This window comes from Puma concolor, chromosome B1, assembly GCF_028749965.1.
Source record: "Puma concolor isolate L17-30 chromosome B1, mPumCon1.1.hap2, whole genome shotgun sequence".
NCBI lineage: Eukaryota > Metazoa > Chordata > Mammalia > Carnivora > Felidae > Puma > Puma concolor.
In genome coordinates, this window is record NC_141670.1 from 8,492,662 (window position 1) to 8,502,349 (window position 9,688).

General features: G+C 41.1%; 1 pseudogene; it reads left to right on the top strand.

Moving 5' to 3' along the window:
- Positions 1-6,834: 6,834 nt before the first annotated feature.
- LOC112869935 (small ribosomal subunit protein uS2 pseudogene) lies at positions 6,835-8,793 on the top strand (annotated as a pseudogene).
- The last annotated feature ends 895 nt before the right edge of the window (positions 8,794-9,688 follow it).

Below are 9,688 nucleotides of genomic sequence, written 5' to 3' on the forward strand. Positions count from 1 at the left end.
GGTGAATAATGTGTTAAAGCCAGAGTAAAATGAGCAAGAAAACACAAAGAGTGAAGAGGCTCGTTCCCTACTGGTACCTTCTGTTAACTAAGAGGATATAGCAGTTTTATTTTTTTTTTTTTCAACGTTTATTTATTTTTGGGACAGAGAGAGACAGAGCATGAACGGGGGAGGGGCAGAGAGAGAGGGAGACACAGAATCGGAAACAGGCTCCAGGCTCCGAGCCATCAGCCCAGAGCCCGACGCGGGGCTCGAACTCCCGGACCGCGAGATCGTGACCTGGCTGAAGTCGGACGCTCAACCGACTGCGCCACCCAGGCGCCCCTAGCAGTTTTAAAGATTATGTGTCCAGGGGCGCCAGGGTGGCTCAGTCAGTTACATGTCCAACTTCGGCTCAGGTCATGATCTCGTGGTTCACAAGTTCAAGTCCTGTGTTGAACAGCTGACAGCTCAGAGCCTGAAGCCTGCTTTGGATTCTGTGTCTCCCTCTCTCTCTCTCTGTACTTCCCCAGGTCACACTTTGTCTCTCTCTCTCCCTCAAAAATAAATAAAAACATTAAAAAAATTAAAGAAAAAAATTATGTGTCTAAAACAGCCTAAAAATATGAGGCAGAAGTTGACAGAATCATAGCAGGAAATTCCTAAAAGATTATAATGAAAATATTTTTCTTAATAATTATTGACAGGCAGGCAGACAGAAAACAGAATATTTTAAAAAATATGTAGTTAATGAGGGCCAACCCCTGGACACAGAGTTCTGCTTCTAATAATTTTTTTAAATCTATGTTTTCCCTTCTAAAACTCTTGGGAAATTTGCAGAAACTGATCAGTAGTAGGCCACAAAATGTCTCAAATTTCAATGCATACATTATCATACAGGATGTGACTTTATGTGTCAGAAGTTCATCATGAACAGAAAAATAGCTTTGCTTTTTCAGCTTCAGAACTCAAGGAAACTGCGATGCAGTAACAGCCATCACAGTCAGCTGCCTTAGTTTGTTTGCTCTGTTTGTTTTGCTGCTGTGTATTATCACATTTTTTCATAAATGAGAATTTTCCTCTCTCCTTCTGCCATTTGTCTATTGCTTGTGTTACTTTACTATCCGTTAACCCTTCCAAAATCTGCCTCTTCAGTCTCAAATTGTTTTTCATTTTAAATGGTAGGATGAGCACTTTGGAGTTTATATTATCATTAAAATGGTCCCATCTAGGTTTTGTATTTCAAACGTCTGAGTTTGGCTTTCCTGTGCTTCTAACATTAAAACAAAGTTGAAGAAAAAAATCAAATGAAACAAAGTAAAAAAAAAAAAAAAAAAAAAACTTGCTGACTTAAAGCAGTTACTTAAGAAAGTTAAGTAGCACTATACATAGCACATCAGTGGATATTTATAATGGAAACCTACTGGGGATATAGGAAAGTTTACAAAAGTACAGATTTAAAATCAATAAACATATAATTTTAGGCTTAGATTCTGCAAAGGGTGACAAAAAAAACTGTGTGTATATGATTTCTGTTATACATGCTAGCATACATTCAGTGATTTAGTCACTAAGATGGGTTTCTTTCCTTTTACGAGATTGGGTTTTTAGACAGAACTGCAGAGGAGTGATTAACACTGCTTTGCCTCACTGGAATTACTCAAACACTCTTCTTATGCTTTGTTCCTAACAGTTTTTACTTTACCTAGTCATTGCCAGCTGGAAGGTAAATGAGTCTATAGAAACGACTCTTAGAAGTAAATGAGAATTCATTGAGGGACACTGAGCTTTCCTGGCTGGTAATTTGCTTGATTAGTTGCATAGAGCATATGTGTTCATGTTATTCTTAGATTTCTCTTGTGCATACTTTCAGATCATGTGTCCTTTTCTTCCATATGTTTCTTATCCTTATCCTTTCTTCTACTTGGAAGGAAAGGGTTGCCTATGACAACTGAAGTTATATTTTTAGTTCATTTATATTATTTGCTTGAACGTTCTTTTTTTCTTCCAGAATGAGGTGGAATCTAACCAAAATGTATTCCTGAATCAGCCAAATGTCATCCTCACTTCTCTCCATTAAAAGTTGTGGTTCCACTTTTTAAGAATCAGTGCCAGAGGCCAGAGAAAATTTAAGCTAGAGTCTCCGTTAAAATAATCTACTTTGTTTCAATCCAAAATCTCAATCAAGATTATGTTACTTTTCTAGATATATATTAAACCACTTGGCATACACATCCACACACACATAGACACCCACACACACACACACACAGCATAGGCCCTCACCTGTGAGCACACGTGTGTTACAAGAAAAAAAGAAAAAAATATATTTAAATAGTTATAGGGTTGCTTGAGTGGCTCATTCAGTTAAGTGTCTGACTTTGGCTCAGGTCATGATCTTGGTTTATGGGCTCGACCCCGCGTCGGGCTTTGTGCTGACAACTCAGAGCCTGGAGCCTGCTTCGGATTCTGTGTCTCTCTCTCTCTGCCCTTCCTGTGCTCATGCACACACACATACTCTCTCTCTCTCCCTCTCTCTCTCTCAAAAGTAAATAAATATTAAAAAATAAAAAATAAAGTTACATGATATATGATACATTAAAAATTACATGCTTACAAGAATGAAATTTCAAACTAAAGCTTTATTTTTGAAATTAAGACTGTCTCAGAAAGTACATGATAGGGGCCCCTGGGTGGCTCGGTCAGTTGAGCTTCCGACTTTGGCTCAGGTCATGATCTCATGGTCCATGAGTTCGAGCCCCGCGTCTAGCTCTGTGCTGACAGCTCGGAGCCTGGAGCCTGCTTCAGATTCTGTGTCTCCCTTTCTCTCTGACCCTCCCCGTTCATGCTCTGTCTCTCTCTGTCTCAAAAATAAATAAACATTCAAAAAAATTTTTAAAAAAGTACAGGATATATGTGTTCACAAGCAATTCATGTTATAATTTAAACCTGCTTTAGCTTTTCTTTTTTTTAGCCCACTTTTTCATAATGAGAATAGATACCCACTTGAAATTTAGGGGACGTGGTTTCAAATTCATTTTATTCTGTCCACATTTAATTATATTAATAATATCCTGCATCAAAATAAAATCCTACAGAGTGAATATGGAGCTATCAGAAAATGTATAATCCAACGTTTCATTTGGTAGCGTATGTAGACCTTTGTGCTAGTTATTAAGCCATTTTCTCTGTTTCAACTCCTGCCTCCTGCACTCTGCTTTTTGATGCTGAGGTTGGCACTCTGGGAACCACATTTCCCTTGGGCCAGTAGGGGGTGGTAGAGAGACAGTGGTAGGCTGGAGAAGGAGGGAACTGTTCATTCCTGTTTGTCTTCGGCCCTGTGGGAGTCACCAGCAATGCCCCTTCCCCAGCAAGGGCAAATTGAAAGTAGGTTCAGCCCTTGGAGAATCATCCTCAACATGTTCCCTAAGGAACATCAGCACAGCTGGCTGCCTCACCCTCTTTTAAGGTCTCAAACCCAGCTCCATGGGCCTCTTCTCTAAGCTTCTGAGGCACCAGCACCAGCCCAGTGGGGTGACCACCTCAGAGATCTGGGTCTCAGCCCCTTCAAATTTCTAAGTTTTCTTTCTTCTCTCCAGAACCTAGAAATAGCTGCTGGTAGTTGCCTTGTGAAATTACAATCTCTGTGATACCCCACTGTTCCCTTGATTGCATTTCTCTTCTTCAATATCTGGCTCATAATTCTTTATATGAAATTATCCCTAGCAAAATGAATGGTATACTTTTGGTTCCTTTATTCGGCCCTGACATAATGCATTTTGTTCTTACGTAGGATCAGAACCTCTACCATTTACTAAGGAGTAGATATTGTAACACGTACACAGAACATGTGTGTGTAATCTATATAACACCTACATATGACAGAGAGGTGCCAGAGAACATTTTAGGTACTTTAAGAGGATGAGCTTTTTGACAGAGGATCCTATAGACACATGATTTGGAAGTTATTTATAGTATATCTTTTAAGAATATTAGTTAAAATTGAAAAGGGTACTGTTCTAATCAACTCATTGGTAGAATCTATTAGATTTATATGTCATCAGAAATGAAAGTCACATTAAAATACAAAATTGTAAAACCTACAAATTATTCTGTTACATTTTGGTCACACGCTCTGAGAAACATGAGTGACTTACATAACTTAATCCTTTTTTTCTCCTCTCCGCACCCAAGACATACAAACAAATACATATTAAGTTACAGTGATACAAAAATAACTCTGAAATTAGGATGATTCTACCATCAAAATTAATTTCTGCAGTCTTTTTTTAGAGCCATCTATGCAATAAGAAAAAAGTCAATTAAAAAAGTCAAAATCGGGGCACCTGGATGGCTCAGTCAGTTTAGCGTAGGATTCTTGATTTCGGCTCAGGTCATGGTCTCACAGTTCATGAGGGTGAGCCCCGCATCAGGCTCCATGCTGACAGCTTGGAGCCTGCTTGAGATTCTCTCCCTCCCTCTCTCTCTCTCTCTCTCTCTCTCTCTCTCTGCCCCTCCCCAGCTCACTCTCTCTTTTTCTCTCTTTCTCTCTCAAAATAAATAAATAAACTTTAAGAAAAAAAAAGTCAAAATTACACCATTTTCAGGGACACATCAACCATTGGAACTTTCAACCACACAGTATTTATAAAATTGGAAAAAGACATTGACTTAGTCCAATGTATTTTTCATTTGCAAGACATGCACCCACCCTTCACTATGAACATGTTCTTTGTTTTAAGCCACCCCAACTCATAAGTGTTGGTAATTCATCAGCTATCTAGTCTCTGACCACGCCACCAACTGCAGGCACCTACTGTGTGAATAGAAACTCAACATACTTTACATAATCAGTTCAGCCAGTGTTAGACAAAGCAGATAGCATCAAGCAAGGCAGATGGCAAAAGCAACATGGAACCAGGGAAGAAATGGGAACGTGTGGACAGGGCTGGTAGTTGCCTTATCCTTACTAACAGAATCTAAGATGACAGTATTCTCAGTCACAGGACTTTCTATTTCCCAGACACACTTGCAGCTAGTTTTCACAATGTAACTAAGTTCAGTTAATGAAAAAGTGTAATCAGAAGCATTTTGTGGGGCTTTCAGGATGTTTAATTGAAAGGCAGTAGGTGGAAATTACACTTCTGGGTAGGATAGATTAGATAGCAATGGAACAGCACTTTTGCCGAAAATAACCGTAAACTTGGGATAAAATACAGAAGGATAATGTTTAATGGCAGTCAAGAGATAACAAAAACTGGGGAAAGGGAGCAAAGGAAGAATTGTCAGGAGTTCAGCTGAGCCGAAGAGAAGGTAAGCTGTCAGGTATGGAATAACTGATTACAGCAACAAGCCAAAAATGAGAGTTAAACCTTAATCACTTACTGAGGTGGTATGAACAGGAGGCTAAACCCAGAGAAGAGCTGACTCCTTGATTCCATTTGCCTCCATGGAATGATGCACCGTTTGAAGGTTAGGTGGATCCATGCAGGTGGGGCCATCCCACAGCAGAAGGAGCCCTGAACAAAAGGCTCCCACAGTTTATGGACCATGGTGGTTAGGATAAAGTGAGGGGGAAATGCTAGGAGCAGAAAAGCACTGCGTACCGAGTCATAGTAGGGAAAAGTGTCCTGCTTTCCCCTTCTTCCTCTGCTAAGGAAAGCTTGGCAGAGATACCTGAAAAAGATCTTGGCAGAAGGCCTAAGATAAAGAGATCTAGGAACAAAGGCCCTGGGATCGGTATTTAAATATGTGAGGAGATAGCCAGCCAGAGGGGCTGTCGGGGAAAGCCTTTGGAATAGCCTATGGTCAGGCCCAAAGAAGCACATGGACGGTTTTGAACAGGAACCAGACTCCTCAAAGGTGGAATCATTTTTGCCTTGGCTTTCACTGTGAGGTCAGTTGAGGAGGCAGGTGCATTGGGCTCAGAACCTAAGCTTTCAGCCACAGGGGAGGATGGAGTTCTGGTAGACTTTGGCATCTCCAAGCATGTGGTTAATTTTCCCCTGAAAACATTTGCCAAATTCTGGGCCCTCTGAGGCAGGAGATTCAAAAGCATGGCAAAGCTATCAACAGTCTTATAAGACAATGATTGCAATTTAGGACCTGAAACTAGAAGGGGGTCACAGAGAGTGCCCAGACCTCTTGGTTGAGTCCAGGCCGCACTAGAAGTACAACAGCAATAATGGGGCTGCAAGGCAGCCATGACTCACAGTTCTTGTTAAGCCTCTGTTGTTTTAGCACAGTAAGAGAAAGGTCAATACTGTCTGCAGGAATGAATCATTGCCGTAAGTCTCTGTAGTTTTTTACTCCAGAATAATTAGCATTTAATAAAAATTACTACGACACTTCAAGACTAATATCAAGACTAGAAATAAAGTAAAATAGATAAAGTAAATAAAGTAAAATAGATAAAATAAGTAAAATAGATAAAATGGTGTTCATAGAAACAAGCTCGCAGTTGACAGAGATATCACTGCCATCTGACAAGGACCTCACGATAATCGTGATTAGTATATGACAATACTAGAAACAGATGAAAAAATGGAGATTTGGGCAGAGAGCCGCCATCTCTAAAAGGAAAGAAACAGACTGCTAGAACTGAAGAGAAATTATTAAAATGTTGTTTTAAATAAAAGGTCTTTGAAGAATGAAGACAGCAGGAGACAAGACTACTGAAATTGACATGTTAATACAAAATTTGAAGGTGAAGTACAGAGAGAGCAAAAAAACATTAAAAATAGTACAGTTTTTATTAGAAGGTTTGTGAGACAAGAAAAGGTCTAATGTGCATGTAATTGGAGTCCCTAAAGGAGTGAAGGGAAAAATAAGGCAGAAGCCATAGTTGAAGAGATAATGGCAAGACTTCTACAAACCATTGAACAGCAGATTAAGGAAGTTCTACAACACAGGCAAGATAAATACAGAGAAAACCCCAAATCCAAGACAAACAAACAAGAAACCACCCAAACAGCAAAGACCGTGAAAACAATGGTTAAGCAACCTGAAGGAAAGAAACCTTACCTTCAAAGGGACAAGGAGACACACAGCTGGCCGGCTTCTAGAGAGTAATGATAGAAATCCTAAGATAACAGAATTTCATAGTTAAAGTGCACAAAGATAGCTACCAATCCAGAACCCATTGATCAGCAAAAGATCCTATAAAAACAGCGAAATACACATGTCTTCAGAGGAAATACTGAGATTGTTGAAAGAAGTGCTCCTGAATGGTGTTCATTAGGTAGAAGAAAATGTATCCTCGCAGGGAAAAAAGTAAAAAATACATTTTAAAGATATACAGGAAAATATAAATGAATATTGACCGTAAACAAAACAACAGTGGCAGTGTCTTGATGTAAATCACAATTCAGAGTTAAAATGCATGAAACCTTTTCAAGCTACCCAGGGAGGGGTCCATATGGTATTGTTCTGCATTCTCCTTATAACTTAAAGGGAAACTTTCACGAAGTCTGGAGCCATTGATATCCCGTAAGTGAAGCAGGAGGGTGTCCTCAAGTTCCTTGCAGCAGGAGCCCGTTTAGGTGGCACCAACCTTGACTTCCAATGGAACAGTACATCTACAAAAGGAAACGTGATGGGTTCTATATCACAAATCTGAGGAGAACCTGGGAGCTTCTGCTGGTAGCTCGTGCCTTGTTGCCATTGCAAACCCGGCTGATGTGCGTGTCATCTCATCCAGGAGTCCTGGCCAGCGAGCTGTGCTGAAATTTGCTGCTGCTACTAGAATCACTCCTACTGCCGGCTGCCCCACTCCTGGAACCTTCTCTAACCAGGTCCAGGCAGCCTTCTGGTGGTTACTGATCCTTGGGCTGACCACCAGCCTCTCACAGAGGCATCTTACCTTAACCTGTCTGCCCTCGTTCTAACACTCTCCTCTGCCCTGTGTGGACATCGCCATGCCTTGCGACAATAAGGGAGCTCACTCAGTGGGTCTGATGCGGTGGATGCTGGCCCCTCCCCCACCGGAAGTTCTGCGCACGCGTGGCACCATTTCCGGTGAACACCCCTGGGAGGTCGTGCTGATCTCTACTCTACAGAGACCCTGCAGAGAATGAAAAGGAAGAACAGCCTGCTGCCAAAAAGGCTGTGACCAAAGAGGAATTTCAGGGTGAACGGGCTACTCCAGCGCCTGGGTTCACTGCTGCTCAACCTGAAGTCACAGACCGGTCTGAAGGCGGGCAGGTGCCCTCTGTGCCTGTTGGGCACTTCCTACTGAAGACCGGGGCGGTCAGGTCTGCAGCTGCCAGTGCTCAGGCCACTGGGAGGGTAGGAACAACCACTGAGTGATCTTAAGCCGCTCTTCCACAAAGGCAAACAAAATGGAAATACAGCCGATGGAAAATAAGCAGTTTCTAAAAATTAATAATAAAAGAAAATGCACAATGACGTTATAAAAGTTGAGGGGGGTATGGTGAATTAAAATGTTCTAAGGTTCAAGCATAAATAGGAGGAGTAAAAGCTGTGATTTATTTTTTAGATTGTAATATGTCAAAATCACCTGTCATTATGGTTATTACTAAAAGAGTAGTAAAAGTTTAACAATTTAATAGAACAAAATGGGATCATAGTAAAATATTTCTTACGAAAGAGGTAAGAAAGAAAAGCGTACACAAGATGGATTGGTTAAATGGAAAACAAAGGGTGGTAAAGTAAATATGAATCAAATATGTTGGTATTATGTTAATTAAGTTCTCTAACTTAAAGACTAAGGTTACAAAGCTGTGTGTTGGATGCTGGGTCACTGTGTGGAGGGACGTTTTTGTAGTTTTGTTGATTATAGGGGGCAGAGTCACAATGCCATCTGTTCCCACGGGGGAAGGCAACCCCCAAAGTGAACTGATAAAGTTTGGGCAAGGTTTGCAGTAGCGAAAGGAAGCACGGAGACCTTCTGGGTGAGGACTTCTGGGCTACTCAGTCTACTGTAGTGCTTCTACACCTGTAGTTGATGGTCTGTGTGGTTGCATTCCTCTGTTCTATGTGTGTCAGAAGAGATTCTTTTGATGGGGAATTCTTGCATGTACAGGAAGTGTCAGTGAGACGCTCCCTCATCATTTACCACCAGTGGGACTATCAGATCATAACGCAAGTGACTGTGTACTCTTGTTTTAAAAGTCTTCCATGTACTCCTGATGTCCTGCTGGTTGACAAGTCAGAAGCCTTAGTCACAATAGCCCTGACTTTGAAGATATCACACCTTGGCTCACAGATATGGCTGATAAAGCCCAAAAAATCTCAAGAGCTTGCTCTGTGAATAATGTTTCTTGGGAGTATGTGGATGGATTTGCAACACTCAGTCCCTCTGGAAGTCCCGGAGAGACTGTTTTTGTTTGTTTGTTGTTTTTTCAGACTTCCACCACCCAAGGGAAAGCCTTAAAACTTCTCAGACACTGAGTATCAGATACAGTCTGTATCCCACTGGGGCACTCCATGTGGACATTTCAGTTGGGTATCATAAGAAGTATCACCCTGTAAGCAGGTTCCAAACCAGCAGGCTTGGAGGCTCTTCCCAGGGAGCTGAAGCTCTCTATACCTCTGGGACATCTCAAGTGCAATGCTCCCTTTGAGCTGTAAATCTTTGTGACTAATGATTTTGCTGATTGTGGCCTCTGGCAAAGAGAAGCAGCTCCTTTCAGTTTAGAACTTGGGACTCCTTTGGAAAGGAAGCTATTCATTTTTTACTCGGCTTTGT